Below are 18,403 nucleotides of genomic sequence, written 5' to 3'. Positions count from 1 at the left end.
CTTCACAGTACAGTGAGGTACTACATGTCCTGTATTGCCCCCAGTCTGTACCACAATGAGCTGCTTCCTTTGGATGTCCAATATTGGTGGCTCTGTTTTTTTTTTTCTGGTACACTGTGTGCTATATAGAACCCAAAGAAGCTCCTGTCCTCCTCAGTGATTTACAGCTTCCACCGCCTATTTCTGACTGTTATATGCAAGGACTTGCTTTATCTGTCTTATTTATCTGCTTATTTTTTCTTAAACTTTCCTTTTCTCTTACCTTGAGATGACATTTTGGGACTTTGGAACTAATTACTAGTGTTCCATAGAGTTATGGACTCCAGTTCAACATACAACGGTCGTTCTGAAACCAATTCCAGAATTTTTCACGGTATAAGATGCACTTGTTGTTCAGTGTGTTTTATGGGGCGACTACTAATGATCTCTTCAATTATGGAAGCACTCATTAGTTCAGGAGGACTGGGAATCAGTGAATGCAGTGCTTCCCAAGCTCTGTACTCACTGCTTCATGGTCTTTTCCTGCAGGATCCTCATGCTATGCTGTGACCTGTGCACAGAGTGAGGACATTGGTGCTCTGTGACTTCACGCTGTGCAAGATCGGGTAACACCACAGAGCCACCGGAAGACCAGGAAGAGCGCTGGATGATAGGAGCAGGTGCGGCAAGAGAGGAGAGCTAAGTTAGTTTCTTTTGTCTGTTCTGAGCGTGAGGGTCTGAACTGAGGTCTAAATAAGAGTCATTCACATTAGGGTCTAATCTGAGGTCTGAATGGGGGGGTCTTATTCACATTGGGGCTCTGATCTAAGATCTAATTGGGGGGACATTCACATTAAGATCTGATCTGAGGTCTGAATGGGGGTCTTATTAACATTGGGGGTCTAATTGGAGCTCTGAGCTGAAGTCTGATTAACGTTGGAGACTTGAGCTGAGGTCTGATTTTGGGGCTCTGAGCTAAGGTCTGATTAGCATTGAGAGGTCTAATGAAGGATAATGTTTTCCTTACTTATTTTCCTGCTGTAAAACCTAGATGAGTCTTATGGGCGATAAGTATGTTAACTAATATTACAACATGAGGGACCAATGTACATGAATCTGTTCAGCTCTTCCTGCTTTATATTCTTATGTCTGCAGCTGAGACACCATGTTCAGGTTCCCTTTAAGAGTTTTGTCATGGAATGATGCTCACTGATGGCTTAGTAAGCAGTAAAGCAGCTAAATTACCAGTACTCCAGGACTTGGCTCCATAGACCTCATGCGAATGATGATATGGGTAGAAGGGGGGGCTGGGATCTTGGGCTTAAGAGTCATCAAATTAGAATTTTTTGTACAAATATGACCTACAAAGTAAGATTATTTTTGATGACTAATTCACAGGCTGAAGATCATTCAGTACTTTATATATATAGTTAATCTTCAGATAACATGAACTCAGATACTTCTTCAGCCTGACACTAAGGGCTCATGCACACGACCGTATGTATTTTGCAGTCCGAAAAAACTCATCCCAAAAAAATACGGATGACGTCCGTGTGTGTGTTCCGTATTTTGCGGAACAGAACAGCTGGCCCCTAATAGAACAGCACTATCCGTAATTTGGACAATAATAGGATATGTTCAATTTTTTTGCAGAACGAAAATACAGACATACGGAAATGGAATGCACACAGAGTAAATTCTGTTTTTATTTGCGGACCCTTTGGAATTAATGGTTCCGCATACGGTCCGCAAAAAAAACCTTCCGGACACGGAAATAAAATATGTTCATGTGCATGAGCCCTAAGGCAAAGGTCTAGACTGTTGGAAAAAAATCCTTTTAAGGTCATATTTTAGAACAAAAAAATAGGCAATACTGCTTTATTTATATATTTTCTGTTCAGATGTAGCAGAGCTAAGTTTTTCACCTGTAGTGTTACATACCAATGCAGGTGAACCTGTTACATTTTTTTTATGACATGCTAAATAAAGCCCCACATAAATTCAGCTCTGCTACATCAGGACAGATGTTTATCTCTAGCATGTGCGTCCCCTGATGTTTTATCGTTCATGGTACAATTATTTGGAAGATTCGTCCTCTCGCCCTGTGGAAAACCATACATAACACATCTCCAGATCCCCTGGAACTGTGCAAAACAATAGTCTCAAGCTGCAAAATTTTCAGAATAATGAAAGTTTCAGAACAACATTGTGCAGCATCTGCAAAAGTATCCAGTAAAACTCTCTCCGACAAAGCATTCTCTTCTGCGTTTAGCTTCTATTAGCTCTACACATATAAAGTTCAATCACTCACCAGTTTTTATAAGTTGTTAAAATTCCTCCCGGGGTCCAGTTGCTTCTTTTGCATCCACTAAAACATTATTTTTGGAGATGTCACAGATCACTGGTCATTGACTCAAGGGCTAGAGATTAGCAAAATGTCGAAATAAGATAAAAATGGAAAAATACGATCTTCCTGGAGAGACGGAAAAAGGGATTCATACATGTTCTCCTTCCCTGTGTCCTCTCGTCTGGTCCATCTTTCTCTTCTGCCTTTGTGTGTGTGTGTAATGATGCAGCTACCTCTGAGTCTGCTCTCCCTCCCTCCCTTTTCTTGACAACTGTTGAAACCCTCCGTGATAGAAAATTATTCTACACAGTTCTCAAAGGATATCAGATCCCACTGATTCTGGAGTATCCCCCTCCCATTGCCCCCCCCCCCCCCCACACACACTCATCCTACTATTTGCTTTACATATCATTTGCCATCTCTTCTGCTTATTGTGTTCCCTTATTAGGCTGAAATCACAGGGATTTCCTGAAAATAGTCTTCCATCATGCCTGTTCAAGCTGTAATGAAGGAGCCAGATTAATCATTACATGTTCCAAATGAAACAAGGTGAGCTACTGGACAGCATCGTCAGAAAAGCGGCAAACAGTAGGTTTAGAAATATATTATGAAACGGGTTAAATAGAAATTTATCCAGATATTATGTCATTATTAGAATCTCTCTCGTTTGGATCTTCCACCATTTATATTTTGTCCGTTTTAGTAAATACAGATAATCTTAATTAAATAATGCTAAATGGCAATGTTTCTCTTTTATTCCTCCGGGAAATGCATGAATAAATCAGGCATTATCAGGCATCTTTGCTTTGTCAATTGGGTAGGTGCAGTGTGCCGTAGGGTTCATGTGGAGGATGGAAGTAGTAGTACTCACTGTTCGGATGCTCTCTGGGTCATGCAGTGATGGGAAGGGCACACTTTTTCTTCCCTTCAGGGCACTGCCTGGTTCTGGAGTTCTCCTGCCTAGTGTTGGTTGGAATACCCTTGATGTTGAGGTTTGCTGAGAAATAAAAGTGCAACATGCTGCCCCCCAGGGCCAAACGGGTCCCATGATTTTAGGGAATGCAGAGTGGTGGTGTGTCCTCTGTAGTTTGCGTGTCACGGTTCTCCTATCTGGATACTGTCGCCCCCCCCCCCCCCCCCCTCCAAGGTTAGGCTTCATAGTATTCAAAGGAGCTGTAGCTGAAGGAATAGACTGAGTCCAGACTTGATAAAGTTCAACGGTTTTACTTGAATAAACTTGAATCTGGAAGATATTTGATCGTTCTCTGGCTCTCTGGTTTTGGGGTAGACTGGCAGGTGAACATGGATACTTTGCTTTCTCTTTCTCTGCTATGCTAATCTCTGGCTTAAGACTGGTTACTGGACTTTTTAGCAGTTCTGAAACCTTTGAGTGGGGTGCCTTTTGCCGTTGACCCCCTTGTGATTCTCTGTCTATGAACTGCAAGGAGTTGTGGTGCTCTACGAGCTGCTTCTCCTGGAAGACTCCTGCTGCAGGAGAGGAAATGTTCCCTTCACTGCACCATGTCTTGTCCCTTTTGACTGTAAACTCACTTTAGTTTCCAGCAAGCCCACTTCTTCCCAAAAGGGGGGAGAATGGAATGGTAAATAAAGTTAACAGTGGAACGGTTCACTAATGAAAACATTATAATTTAATTACTGCAGTCTCCAAAAACTGATCGCTGCAGAAAGTCCATATGAAGTAGGTCATCTGCAATAAGTCAATTAAACAGAATACCGGACTTGCACTACACCTTCAGGAGAAGAAAGGATTAATCGGAAACAAGTGCTGACACCCCCATTAACGGGTCTTAAAAATCCCCCTCACCATTGACTTAATCAGTCACTGGACCAAAGTGCCACTGCAAGGTTTCTTGTACTTACAAAGTTTAAACCCGTCCCAACTAGCGCTGCATTGCACTGATGGTCAATATAGATAGCGCCTGCTCCAAAGCAGAGCGAGCGCCATAACCGCCGGGTGCCTGATGTTTCACACAGCAGACACCAGAGGCTAATGTCTGTAAACTGTGATAATGCTGATCGTAGACAACTAAAACCTCAGATTGTCAATAGTGACCATGGCATGTGAACGCTGAAAACCGGTAGATTCTGGTGATTGGCAGAGCTGTTGTTCTCATACACTGGGTCTCTCTGAAGAAACCCATGGTATTAGAGCTATAGTTCCTATGGAGGCCTGCAGATGGCAGGGCTCCACAGAAAAAGACTGAATTCATCATAATCTGCTGCGTAGAATCAGAACTTGTTGACGCAGAGCACATGAATGCCCCGACCCAGTGGAAATAGGGGGTGTATACTGGATGCAGCAGCAGGTCAGAGGCAGACATGTCTCTAGTTCCCAAATCCAGCAGTGTGGTTAACTCTGCCTATATCCTCATCGGAGAGGTAATCTTTATCTACGACCACCTGGAAGGTTCTGCGACCCTTCGGATTGGACAACCTCATCCCTTGTGCAATGCATAGGATATACCAAGCCAGGGTTTCAGGTACTGGCCCCCCAGTGGAGCATCAAGCAGACGCGTCCTGCCTGTTCCACTGCTGATAGTTTTCTCTGTTTTTCTCTCTGGAGTGATGGTGGCATGGATCCAAAAAGAATGATTAACCCCTTCTGTTCTGGTGTTCTGGTGCATGGAGAAAGGGGCATTTTTGGACCTTTATAGTTAGTCATGGTGAGTGTGAAACACCCGAATGAGTGTGAAACACAATGCATGGAGGAAAAAGCCTGTTCGGAATGCAAAATTATGCAGCGAGCCCCCGTGGGAGCCGGTGTAGAGAATGGGAGCGGAACTAAGGGTGAATTTCACCTCCATGGCTGTTCCAGTCCGCTGTAGATGAAAAGTTTCCCCAAATAAAATAAAAAGTGTTTTAAACAAAAAAATTTACTATCCAGATAAATGCACTGTGGCTTTGGTCTATTGTATAATTCTGAGCCAAACAGAATTTAACAGCTTCAATCCCTTTTAGTACTGGAATTCTTGTATACAGCAATGCTACATCAACAGCAATAAGAAACATGTCATCTGTAAAAGTGCTAAAATGATTTAGGATGTCTGAAGCATCACTCATATTCTTCAAAAATGAGCACACATACGATATATCTGTAAATAAGAATCATATTCATTCAATCTGATGGTCACAGTTAATGCCCGATTCTATTGGCCAGACGAGAGCATTGTTTAAATCCTTACGGATTTTCAGTAGTTTGTATGTTACAGGGATAATTGGAAGTTTAATCATCAAGTATTCAAATTCACTCCTATTTAAAACATTAATCTTATAACCATTTTTAACACCTCTACCTCGTTTTTAAGATCCTATAGGTGTTCTGATCTGACAATAACCTGTGCATTTCTTGATTGCATTTCTCTTTATATATCACCACTAAAGTTGAGCGGACACCTGGATGTTCGGGTTCAACGGGTTTGGCCGAACTTCACAAAAAAGTTTGAGTTCGGGACCCGAACTTGACCCGGAACCCGAACCCCATTGAAGTCAATGGGGACCTGAACTTTTGAGCACTAAAATGGCTCTTAAAAAGTCATGGAAAGGGCTAGAGGGCTGAAAATTGCATAAAAATGTGGTTAAGAGCATGACAAGTGCTCTGCAAACAAATGTAGATAGGGAAATGACTTAAAATAACATAAAACATATAAAAATAAAAAATTATAATCTTGATCTTGGAGGACGAGGTCCATATGGAGTAGGAGGTTGAGGAGGTGGTGGATGTGGCGGTGTCGGTGGAGGATGAGGAGGTAGCCTACACTGCTTTTTGGTTTTATTATTATATTTATTTTTTTATTAGGGTACATTGGGAAATATAACCTGTGATAACCCTCTCCAGCCATGCTAAACACACGTTCAGACAATACACTGGCTACAGGGTAAGCCAACACCTCCAAGGCGTAAAGGGCAAGCTCAGGCCATATGCCCAATTTGGAGACCCAGAAGTTGAAGGGGGCAGACCCATCAGTCAGTACGTGTAGGCGTGTGCACACATACTGCTCCACCATGTCGCATGTCCCCGTGATGTCCACGATCCAATTGGATATTTGCTCTATTAACTTTCGATGTTCTTTTCTGCGCCGACTATGTTGATCACAGTTAGCGGCGAATCAGGGTTCTACGCCGGAAAGGGAGCGCGAGAAAGGGAGACCACATCCAAGGCTGCAATGTGATCAAGCTGAAATGTGGGACAAGTTGTTAAAGTTGAAGCATTGAATGAAAGGAGGGGGCGCGTGTCAATTAAAAATGAATTTTAGAAATGTAATTCCCTGTCACCTATGCAGAGCAGGGGTTTTTCATCGCCATAAATGGGTTAATGTCACTTACTAATGGAACAGATGATTTTTTAAAATTTTGAGGACTGTCACCTATGCAGAGCAGGGGTTTATTCATGGCAAAAATGGTAAAATGTCACCCAGTAATGTAACAGACGAATTAATGAGATGTATTTCCTTGTCCACTAGGTAGAGCATGGGTATATCACAGCCAAAAATTGGTGAATGGCACCCGAAAATGTAAGAGAAAAAATTGTGAAATTTATTAACCTGTCTACTGGGTAGAGCAGAGGCATATAACAGCCAAAATTGGTGAATGTCACACAACTATGTAACAGAAAAATGTGTGAAATGTATTAACCTGTCTACTAGGTAGAGCAGGGGTATATCACAGCCAAAAATTGGTGAATGTCACACGACAATGTAACAGAATTTTTTTTAAATTTTTTTATTAACCTGTCTACTAGGTAGAGCAGGGGTACAGTACAGACCAAAAGTTTGGACACACCTTCTCATTCAAAGAGTTTTCTTTATTTTCATGACTATGAAAATTGTAGATTCACACTGAAGGCATCAAAACTATGACTTACCACATGTGGAATTATATACATAACAAAAAAGTGTGAAACATCTGAAACTATGTCATATTCTATGTTCTTCAAAGTAGCCACCTTTTGCTTTGATTACTGCTTTGCACACTCTTGGCATTCTCTTGTTGACCTTCAGGAGGTAGTCACCTGAAATGGTTTTCACTTCACAGGTGTGCCCTGTCAGGTTTAATAAGTGGGATTTCTTGCCTTATAAATGTTGTTGGGACCATCAGTTGCCTTGTGGAGAAGTCAGGTGGATACACAGCTGATAGTCCTACTGAATAGACTGTTAGAATTTGTATTATGGCAAGAAAAAGGCAGCTAAGTAAAGAAAAACTAGTGGCCATCATTACTTTAAGAAATGAAGGTCAGTCAGTCCGAAAAATTTGGAAAACTTTGAAAGTGTCCCCAAGTGCAGTCACAAAAACCATCAAGCGCTACAAAGAAACTGGCTCACATGCGGACCGCCCCAGGAAAGGAAGACCAAGAGTCACCTCTGCTGCGGAGGATAAGTTCATCCGAGTCACCAGCCTCAGAAATGGCAGGTTAACAGCAGCTCGGATTAGAGACCAGGTCAATGCCACACAGAGTTCTAGCAGCAGACACCTCTCTAGAACAACTGTTAAGAGGAGACTGTGTGAATCAGGCCTTCATGGTAGAATATCTGCTAGGAAACCACTGCTAAGGACAGGCAACAAGCAGAAGAGACTTGTTTGGGCTAAAGAACACAAGGAATGGACATTAGACCAGTGGAAATCTGTGCTTTGGTCTGATGAGTCCAAATTTGAGATCTTTGGTTCCAACCACTGTGTCTTTGTGCAGCACAGAAAAGGTGAACAGATGGACTCTACATGCCTGGTTCCCACCATGAAGCATGGATGAGGAGGTGTGATGGTGTGGGGGTGCTTTGCTGGTGACACTGTTGGGAATTTATTCAAAATTGAAGGCATACTGAACCAGCATGGCTACCACAGCATCTTGCAGCGGCATGCTATTCCATCCGGTTTGCGTTTAGTTGGACCATAATTTCTTTTTCAACAGGACAATGACCCCAAACACACCTCCAGGCTTTGTAAGGGCTATTTTACCATGAAGGAGAGTGATGGGGTGCTGCGCCAGATGACCTGGCCTCCACAGTCACCGGACCTGAACCCAATCAAGATGGTTTGGGGTGAGCTGGACCGCAGAGTGAAGGCAAAAGGGCCAACAAGTGCTAAGCATCTCTAGGAACTCCTTCAAGACTGTTGGAAGACCATTTCAGGTGACTACCTCTTGAAGCTCATCAAGAGAATGATAAGAGTGTGCAAAGCAGTAATCAAAGCAAAAGGTGGCTACTTTGAAGAACCTAGAATATGACATATTTTCAGATGTTTCACACTTTTTTGTTATGTATATAATTACACATGTGTTAATTCATAGTTTTGATACATTCAGTGTGAATCTACAATTTGCATAGTCATAAAAATAAGGTGAAGAAGGTGTGTCCAAACTTCTGGTCTGTACTGTACATATTGGTGAATTTCACCCAAAAATGTAACAGACAAATTAGTGAAATTTGTTTACCTGTCTACTGGGTAAAGCAGGGGTATATCACAGCTAAAAATTGGTGAATTTCACCCGAAAATGTAACAGACGAATTAGTGAAATGACATAAAATAAAATACGTACAAATAAAAAAAAAGAAATCTTGATGTATGAGGTGGAGATCCATATGGAGTAGGAGGAAGTAGAGGACGTAGTGGTGTAGGTGGAAGCGGCGGTGGAGGAGGACGAGGTAGCCAACACTGGTTTTTGGTTTACATTTTTATTTATTTATTTTTTTAAATTAAGGTACACCCCAAAATAGAAATATAAAAATTAAAACAATGAGCAATTGCGCTGTAGTATAACAATGGCTGGGTAAGGCCGGTATACATGTCTATTCTGCACAAGGTACGGACAAGTCTTGTGGGATCCATGCCTGGTTCATTTTAATGAATGTGAGCTTGTCCACATTGGCTGTGGACAGGTGGCTGCGCTTGTCTGTAATACTGCCCGCTGCTGTGCTAAACACACGTTCAGACAATACACTGGCTGCAGGGCAGGCCAGCACATTCAAGGTGTAAAAGGCAAGCTCAGGCCATGTGCCTAATTTGGAGACCCAGAAGTTGAAGGGGGCAGAGCCGTCATTCAGTACGCGTAGGCGTGTGCACACGTACTGCTCCACCATGTTGCTGAAATGCTGCCTCCTGCTAAGACGTTCAATATCAGCTAGTGGTGCTGGTTGTTGTGGCGTGCTGACAAAGCTTTTCCACATTTCGATCATGCTAACCCTGCCTTCTGAGGTGCTGGTGGTGCCCCAGCTGTGTTGGCGACCTCTTCCTCCTCTCCTGCCTTCGCCTTGTGCTTCCACTGTGCCCCCGCTGTCAGGTGGGAATGCCACCAGCAGCGTGTCTACCAGCGTGTGCTTGTACTCGCGCATCTTACTATCCCGCTCCAGTGACGGAATTATTGAAGGTACGTTGTCCTTGTAACAGGGATCCAGCAGCGTGGCCACCCAGTAATCTGCACAAGTTAGAATGTGGGCAACTCGGCGGTCGTTGCGGAGACACTTCAGCATGTAATCGCTCATGTGTGCCAGGCTGCCCAGAGGCAACAACAAGCTGTCCTCTGTGGGAGGTGTATCGTCTGTGTCCCCTGTATCCCCCAGCCATGCATCAGTGATGACCATGAGCTGGTTTGGGTGCCACCCTGCTGTGAACACGGTTCCTCCTCCTCCTCCATCTCCTCTTCCTCCACCTCGTCATCCTCCAGAACTGTGCCCTGGCTGGACAATTGTGTACCTGGTGTTTGTAGGTGCAGGAACCCACCATCGGAGCCACTTGTGAATGACTGGCCTGAAACCCTATGAAATGATCCCTCTTCCTCCTCCTCCTCCTCCTGTGCCTTATCCTCTTCCATCATCGTCAGAAGCGTTTTTTCAAGGAGGCATAGAAGTGGAATAGTAACGCTGAGAATGGCGTTATCGGCACTGGCCATGTTGGTGGAGTACTCGAAACAGCACAACAAGGAACACAGGTCTCGCATGGAGGCCCAGTCATTGGTGGGGAAGTAGTGCTGTTCCACAGAGCGACTCACCCATGCGTGCTGCAGCTGAAACTCCACTATCGTCTGCCGCTGGCCAGCATGTGCAAGGTGGAGTTCCACCTTGTGGGCACGTCGCATATGAGGCGGTAAGCGTGAAGGCCGAAGTTACGCTGCAGTGCTGAAAGGCGAGCAGCAGCAGGGTGAGAATGCCAAAAGCGCCCAGAGATGGCCCGCACTTTCTGCAGTAGCTCTGACATATCGGGGTAATTTTTAAGGAACCTCTGCACCACCAAATTCAGCACATGCGCCAGGCAAGGGATGTGCGTCAAACATGCTAGTCCCAGAGCTGCTACGAGATTTCGCCCATTATCGCACACCACCAGGCCAGGTTTGAGGCTCACTTGCACCAACCACTCATCAGTCTGCTGTTCCATGCCTGTCCACAGCTCCTGCGCGGTGTGGGGTTTGTCGCCAAACAGATACATTTTAAAACTGCCTGCTGTCGTTTACCCCTGGCTGTGCTAAAGTTAGTGGTGAAGGTGTTATGCTGACCGGATGAGGAGGCAGTAGAGGAAGAGGAAGTGGAGTAGGAGGAGGAAGCAACAGGAGGCAAACTGAAGCGCCCTGCAATCCTCGGCGGTGGAAGGACATGCGCCAAACTTCTGTCTAGGGGATGGCCGCTCCGCTTCTGCTCCCTGCTCCTTCTTCTGCTGTGCTGGTGGCTCTGTGCGACCACCGCCTCTTCTTCCGGACTACACAGGTCACTCGCATGACCTTGATTCCATGTGGGGTCGAGGACCTCATCGTCCTCCACATCATCTTCCACCCAGTCTTTACCCCTGCCCTCCTTGTCGGTCTGCACACTGCAGAAAGCCACATAGTCATCAAAAAGCAGAAGAGACTGCTGCATGACTTGGGGCTCAGACTACTTGGCTGATTTGCAAAGGGGTGAGGTGAAAGACTGATGAACATTGGCTGCAGGTGTTAACTTTCAGCAGGAGACTGGGTGGGAGACAATGTGAAGGAACTGGAGGCACTGTCAGCAACCCAATCTACTATCGTCCTGTACTTGTTCTGGCCTCACCATTCGTAGAGCCGCATTAGGCCCGACCAAATAACGCTGAAGGTTCTGTCGCTTACTCGCACCTGAGGAAGGTGTTCCTCTTGTGTGTGTAGCTGGCACAGATCGACCACATCCTCTCACTGCAACAGGAGCTTCACCAGCAGCACCACGACTGGGGCCACGTCCCTTATTCGATGCTCTCCTCATTCCCCGCAAATTTGGGATCTTGCCCAAAATGGGTGTTTTTTTTAAATAACAGAATATAACAACAGTATCTAACGCGTGTATTTCACACTGACAGATGCAGCAAAGGCAGCAAATTTAGTATTTGGCCCAAAATGGGTGTTTTTTTTAACAGAATATAACAGCAGTATCTAACGCGTGTATTTCACACTGACAGATGCAGCAAAGGCTGCAAATTTTGTACTTTGCCCAAAATGAGTGTTTTTTAGCAGAATATAAAAGCAGTATCTAACGCATGTATTTAACACTGTCAGATGCAGCAAACGGTGCAAATTTAGTATTTTGCCCAAAGTGGCTGTTTTTTATAGCAGAATATAACAGCAGTATCTAACGCGTGGATTTCACACTGACAGATGCAGCAAAGGCTGCAAATTTTATTTTTGCCCAAAAAGGGTGTTTTTGTAAACCCAGAAAATTGCAGTATTTCAAGCTTATATTTCACACTGACAAATGCAGTATATGCCCCAGATGAGGGGATTGCCAAAAATGGGTGCTTTTTTAAACCCAGAAAATTAGTGCAGTATTTTAAGCTTGTATTTAACACTGACAGATGCAGCAAATGCAGAAAATTTAGTATTTTGCCCCAAATGGTTGTTTTTTAAATAACAGAATATAACAATAGTATCTAACGCTTGTATTTCACACTGACATATGCAGCAAAGGCTGCAAATGTAGTATTTTGCCTAAAAAGGGTGTTTTTTTTAAACCAAGAAAATTATTGCAGTATTTCAAGCTTGCATTTAACACTGACAGATGCAGCAAATGCATCAAATTTTGTATTTTGCCCAAAATGGTTGTTTTTTTAAATAACAGAATATAACAGCAGTATCTAAAGCGTGTATTTCACACTTACAGATGCAGCAAAGGCCGCAAATTTATTATTTTGCCCAAAAAGGGTGTTTTTTTTAAACCCAGAAAATTATTGCAGTATTTCAAGCTTATATTTCACACTGACAAATGCAACATAGGACCTAGATGTAGGGTATTGCAAAAATGGGTGCTTTTTTAAACCCAGAAAATTATTGCAGTATTTCAAGCTTGTATTTTACACTGCCAGATGCAGCAAACGCCACAAATTTTGTATTTAACCCCAAATTAGTGTTTTTTTATAACAGAATATAACAGTAGTATCTAACGCTTGTATTTCACATTGACAGATGTAGCAAAGGCTGCAAATTTTGTATTTTGCCCCAAAAGGGTGTTTTTTAAACCCAGAAGATTATTGCAGTATTTCAAGCTTATATTTCACACTGACAAATGCTGCAAAGGCACCAGATGTAGGATATTGCCAAAATGGGTGCTTTTTTAAACCCAGAAAATTATTGCAGTATTTCAAGATTGTATTTCACACTAACAAATGCTGCAAAGGCCACAGATGTAGGGTCTTGCAAAAAAAAAAAAGTTAAACCCATAATATAATTGCAGTATTTCAAGCTTGTATTTAACTGTCACAAATGCACATATGCTGTGCTGGTGCACTGAGCATGCATAACATGGCCGCCGCCGCCGTCCACCTAACTAACAGACGGAGAAAAGTTATTTTTCTGTGTCACTGGGCTCAGGGCAGGGTAAAAAGATTGTGCACTGCACCCACAAAACAATATCTAGGTAGATCGCTGAGTTAACAAGCACTTCAGATTAAATATTCTTTCCTATTCTCTCCCTCACAGCAGCATCATCCTATCTCTACACTAATTAGAGCAGAGTGACGTACAGCGCTACGTGACTCCAGCTTATATAAAGGCTGGGTCACATGCTGCACTGGCCAATCACAGCGATGCCATTAGTAGGCATGGCTGTGATGGCTTTTAAGGGCACACAAGTTAAACGCTTGTTGATTGGCTGCTCTGCAGCCTTTCAAAAAGCGCCATTAAATCGCCGAACACCAAACCCGAACTTTTACTGAAAAGTTCAGGTTCGGGTCCGGGGTTCAAAAATCCTAAAGTTCGATACGAACCCGAACTTTACAGTTCGGGTTCGCTCAACCCCAATCGTCACTATTCCTTTCTCCTTATCTACCAGCTTTATTACTATGTTTTTATTTTCTTCCAAGTTTTGCAGTGCCACCCTTTGACTCCTCTTCAGATTCAGTGTTTTGATTTTGCTAGTTTCAATCCTCTCTAGGTCATTTAAGACGCCAGCATCAGACTAGGTGCTCCACTTTTTCTCAGGTTGTCATATTCACAGTTACTGTTACTACAGGTTTCTACTGTGGGATTCAGTATGGTGGCCATATCCGGATTCTGCCTTTTTAAAGCTTGTCCAGGGCTGGAAGCCTTTCACTTTCCGGACAATATCTGCTATGGAGTCTATAAGCTCTTCTTTTAAGTAGTTTATCTCCAGAGAGCTTCTACACGCACCTCATCTTAACAATGAAATGCTTTTCAATGTTTTCTTGCTCCACTGTGGCTGTTATGGAGCGAGACATATTGTGAATACAATGAGGGGAGCCATGATATCATGACACCTATCATTGTATATTTAATATTCAGTAAATTTATATACACTTACCTGTTATAAAGGATGAGGTGGTACGCTCCAGGGAACTGTAGTAATTGGCAGGTGGTAATTCAAAGCATCTGGATTGGTGGAAAATATTTAACGGCTTTTCTGATCCTATAAAAGAAGAGGACCAACGGTTTATGCGCATTCACGTAAGTATATTGATCAAAAGCAGTCCTGCACTTACATCCGAGATGGAAGATCTTCTAAAGCAGCTAATCTTCAAGGCTGAATCCCAAGGAGGAGAAGAGTGGCTGCGCAGATGCCTTCAATCCGAACAGGAACCCGAAGATACATCGCATCGGCATTCACCTAATTCAGTCCGCTACGCAGGAACCAGCGCGAGCGCAGATGTGATCGATGTCCGTCCTATCGCCGGCGAAAATTTATGCGCAGCTAAAGAATCGATTCCGCAATCTGCAAAAAGAAGAAGAAAGGAAAAAAGGGCTTATTCACCGTCTCAAGTCCCAGCATCTCCGATGATGAAACGAGGCAAGAGAAATATGACAGTTGGTAACGACATCTCTACCAGGCCTGAGCAACGTCCATACTGTAGCTCAGCAAAAAAGGTCGCATCCCTGCCTGCAACTGTCAATTTAGCAGCAGTGTCATCCGATATAGGTGAGACTCCTCAATTATTAAAACAGAGTGACTGTTCTGAACAGTGCACTATAGTGAGGAATTCTCCAATTGTTAATGAATTCAATTCATTAGACAAGGACAAATTATTTAAAGATTATTTACAATTTTTGTCTAAAAAAGAATCTTCTGTTCATGCTGGTTTCGTATGGCATGATGCTTCTGATACAGATCACCATACAAAAATCCTCAATAGTTACAGTTCTGAAATTGATAATATCAATTGTTCCACGGGAAATACGTATCAGGAAAATATCAGTAATGTAAGCAATATTATTCCAGTGCTGGAACCTGGTTCAGGTATAAAAGAGACTTCTTTCAAGGAAGCCTTACCTTGCCAAGTTTCACCACTGGGTTTTCACTTAACACAAAATATAAAGGAAAAAATATGGAAAAAGGAATATATAGATATTTTTTCTCTTTTACCTTCTGTTAGAGAAATTCTGAGAGCAGATTCGGATAAAGAGAAAAAGTCAGATGATGACAAAAAGAAACATCAAAGATCTATATTTAATTGGATGCAAGCATTTTGCATCTATGCCGCAGTACTGGGCGAAAAACATCCTGATATGTGCTCTGGTTTATTTTTTCATATTGACACAATTCTTGAAGCATACAAAAATTTTGGAGGATATGGATGGCTCCATTATGATGAATCTTTCAGACAAAAATTGGCGATTTACAAAAACCTTAGTTGGGGTAGCAAAGACGTAGGTTTGTGGCTCAATCTGATGTTGCCTCAGAGGAGTCATACTTTTCGTCAACAAACAAACAATTATAACACATATAGAAAGGGAACATGTTTTGCCTTTAACAAAAATTTTTGTAAATGGCAAAACAATTGTAAATATAGACACGAATGTTCTTTCTGTTCAGGACCACATCCAGTTTCAAAGTGCTTTCGGAAGCAAGGAATTAATTTCGCACATTCAGTCAAAGAGCAACATGCAAATAAACATGGTGACTCCATTGAATACAGCAAAATTAATTCACTGGCTAAAATTTTACCCAAACACTCAGATGGCCATGCTATTAACTGATGGTTTTTATCATGGTTTCTTCATACCTGAATTTGAAGGACCGGGCTGTAAGGTTGTTGATAATCTTCGTTCTGTAAAAAATAATTTAGACATTGTAATTGAAAAGATTCAAACAGAAATTGTTGCAGGTCGTATAGCTGGTCCATTTAATTATCCTCCTTTTAAAAATTTCAGGATTTCCCCGTTAGGCTTAGTGCCGAAAAAAGAGCAAAATTCGTTCAGACTAATTCATAACCTATCATACCCAAAAAATGATTCATTAAATGACTCTATTGACAAAAGTAATGCAAGTGTGAAGTATGCTTCCTTTGACCAAGCATTACTATATCTTCAAAAAGCAGGTAGAAATGCTTGGCTTGCAAAAGCTGACATTAAATCGGCGTTTAGACTTTTACCAATTAACCCCATTGGATACAATTCTTTAGGTTTTAAAATACTAGACAAATTCTTCTACGATATGGCACTCCCAATGGGCTTTACTCTTTCTTGCCATTACTTCGAGGCCTTTTCTACATTCCTTCATTGGATGTTAGATATCCATTCAAAAGATGGTTTTATTCTGCACTACTTAGACGATTTTTTATTCATAGGCGATAAAGATTCAAATGCTTGCGCAGTTTTGTTAGACACATTTTTTAAGATAGCACATTATTTTAATATTCCTTTAGCTACAGATAAGACAGTTTTTCCCACTAATCAGTTGAAATTTTTAGGCATTCATATAAACACATTAAATATGGAATTCAGCATCCCCGAAGAAAAAAATTTTCAAATTATTATTTTGTTATCTGATTTAGTAAAAAAGGAAAAAACAACACTTAAAAAATCACAATCACTCCTAGGGTCTCTAAATTACATATCAAGAGTAATACCTATGGGGAGAGTATTTTCGAAAAGAATGTACGCAGCAACTGCAGGTAAAAAATCTCCAAATTCTCATATCCGTTTATCAAAAGAAATAAAAAATGATATATCGATTTGGTTAAAATTTTAAAACGAATTTAACGGTCATACTATTTGGCAAAAAGATTTCATAGATTCTGACTCTATCTTTATACACGGATGCTGCAGGAGCTATAGGATATGGAGCCTTCTTCAACTTTAATTGGTCAGCAGAAAAATGGCCTTTAGATTGGGTTTTTAATAAGTACACAAAAAATCTAGTTTTTATAGAATTATTTCCAGTTTTAGTGTCACTAACAATTTGGTCCTTTGAATTTCAGAATAGAAGAATTCTTTTACATACGGACAACACTGGTGTAGTTTATGCTATAAACTGTCTCTCTTCTAAATCTGAGATAGTAAACTTACTATTGCGGAAATTAGTTTTAATTTGCTTAAAAAACAACATATGGATTAAGGCAAAACATATACCAGGAAAAAATAATATACTTGCTGACGCTTTATCTCGACAGCGTTTCAAGGATTTCTTCGAGATGGTACCTCAAGCTCCAAGAATAGGAATTGCTTGTCCGACTCGACTTTGGAATTTGACAGAAGACTAACGAACGAGTTAATAAAAAATTCTTTAGCCACAAATACATGGGCAGCGTATGCCGCCGCATGGTTCGAGTGGAGGGAATTTTGCAAACTACAGAATATCAACAATTCAATTCTAATTGAGAATATAGAGAATGTTATATCTTTTATTCTGTATCTCTACAAAAAAGGTGTTAATGCTAGTGCCATTTCGAAAAAATTATCTGGTATATCATTTTTTCTAAAATTGGATGGCTGCAATTCTTTACTTAGTCATTTTAAGATAAAACAAATTTTAAAAGGTATTAATAAGAATTCAGTGATAACTGATAAAACTAGACCTATTTCTATTCAATTATTACAAAAAATAATTTCTCAATTACCCAAGGTTTGTAACTCTGCTTACGAAACTTACCTTTTTTCTTCAGTTTATTCTCTTGCATTCTTTGCAGCTCTGAGAATTAGCGAGATAGCTGCAAAAAATAAAATAACAGAATCTCCTTTATTAATTTCCGATTTAAATTGTAGAAGTAGTTCATTAAAAATTAAAATTAAAAAATCCAAAACAGATCAGCTTGGAACAGGAACAAGCATACATCTTAATAATTTCCATATTAGTGCAGTTTGTCCAGTTGAGAACATGTTAAAATGGTTGGAAGTTAGGAACAATATTAATGATTCTTTATTTATTCATTTGGATGGAACTCCGTTGACAATCTACCAATTTAATTATATTCTCAAATTGTGTTTAAAAAATATTGGTTTAGACAAACATAAAATAACTGCCCACTCGTTCAGAATTGGAGCTGCAACTTATGCTGCTCAATTGGGAATTAATGATAGTGTCATAAAAAGACTGGGGAGATGGAAATCCAATTGTTACAAGTTATACATTCGTCCTAATCTAATTGTTCATTAATTTCAGGAAAATTGAGAATAATTTGGATACTAGGACATGACACTATTGCATTGGCTCATAGACGATCGTATGTCAGAAAGTCTTCCTATAATTTAGGATTTCCAGAGAACTATTGTTTATTTTGGAGGTCGTTTCAAGATGTCAAGTATAACAATATGTTTCATGAATGTAAAAGACTGTTAGATATTTGGCCGAAACCTAGTTTAGTCATTTTACATTTTGGCGAAAATGCCATTGGTGGTAT

The 18,403-nt window shown here is 41.3% G+C and overlaps 1 protein-coding gene across 1 annotated transcript in view; it reads right to left on the bottom strand.

The window, feature by feature from the left end:
- Positions 1-2,553, bottom strand: part of HRH1 (histamine receptor H1) — a 294,062-nt gene extending 291,509 nt beyond the window's left edge. Inside the window, exon 1 of the mRNA XM_044301378.1 lies at positions 2,291-2,553. The gene's annotated coding sequence lies outside the window, so the exon portion shown is untranslated. The remainder of the gene's footprint in view (positions 1-2,290) is intronic.
- Positions 2,554-18,403: the final 15,850 nt, after the last annotated feature.

Source organism: Bufo gargarizans, chromosome 7 (assembly GCF_014858855.1).
Source record: "Bufo gargarizans isolate SCDJY-AF-19 chromosome 7, ASM1485885v1, whole genome shotgun sequence".
Classification (NCBI taxonomy): Eukaryota; Metazoa; Chordata; class Amphibia; order Anura; family Bufonidae; genus Bufo; species Bufo gargarizans.
This window is presented reverse-complemented; position numbering and strand designations above follow the sequence as displayed.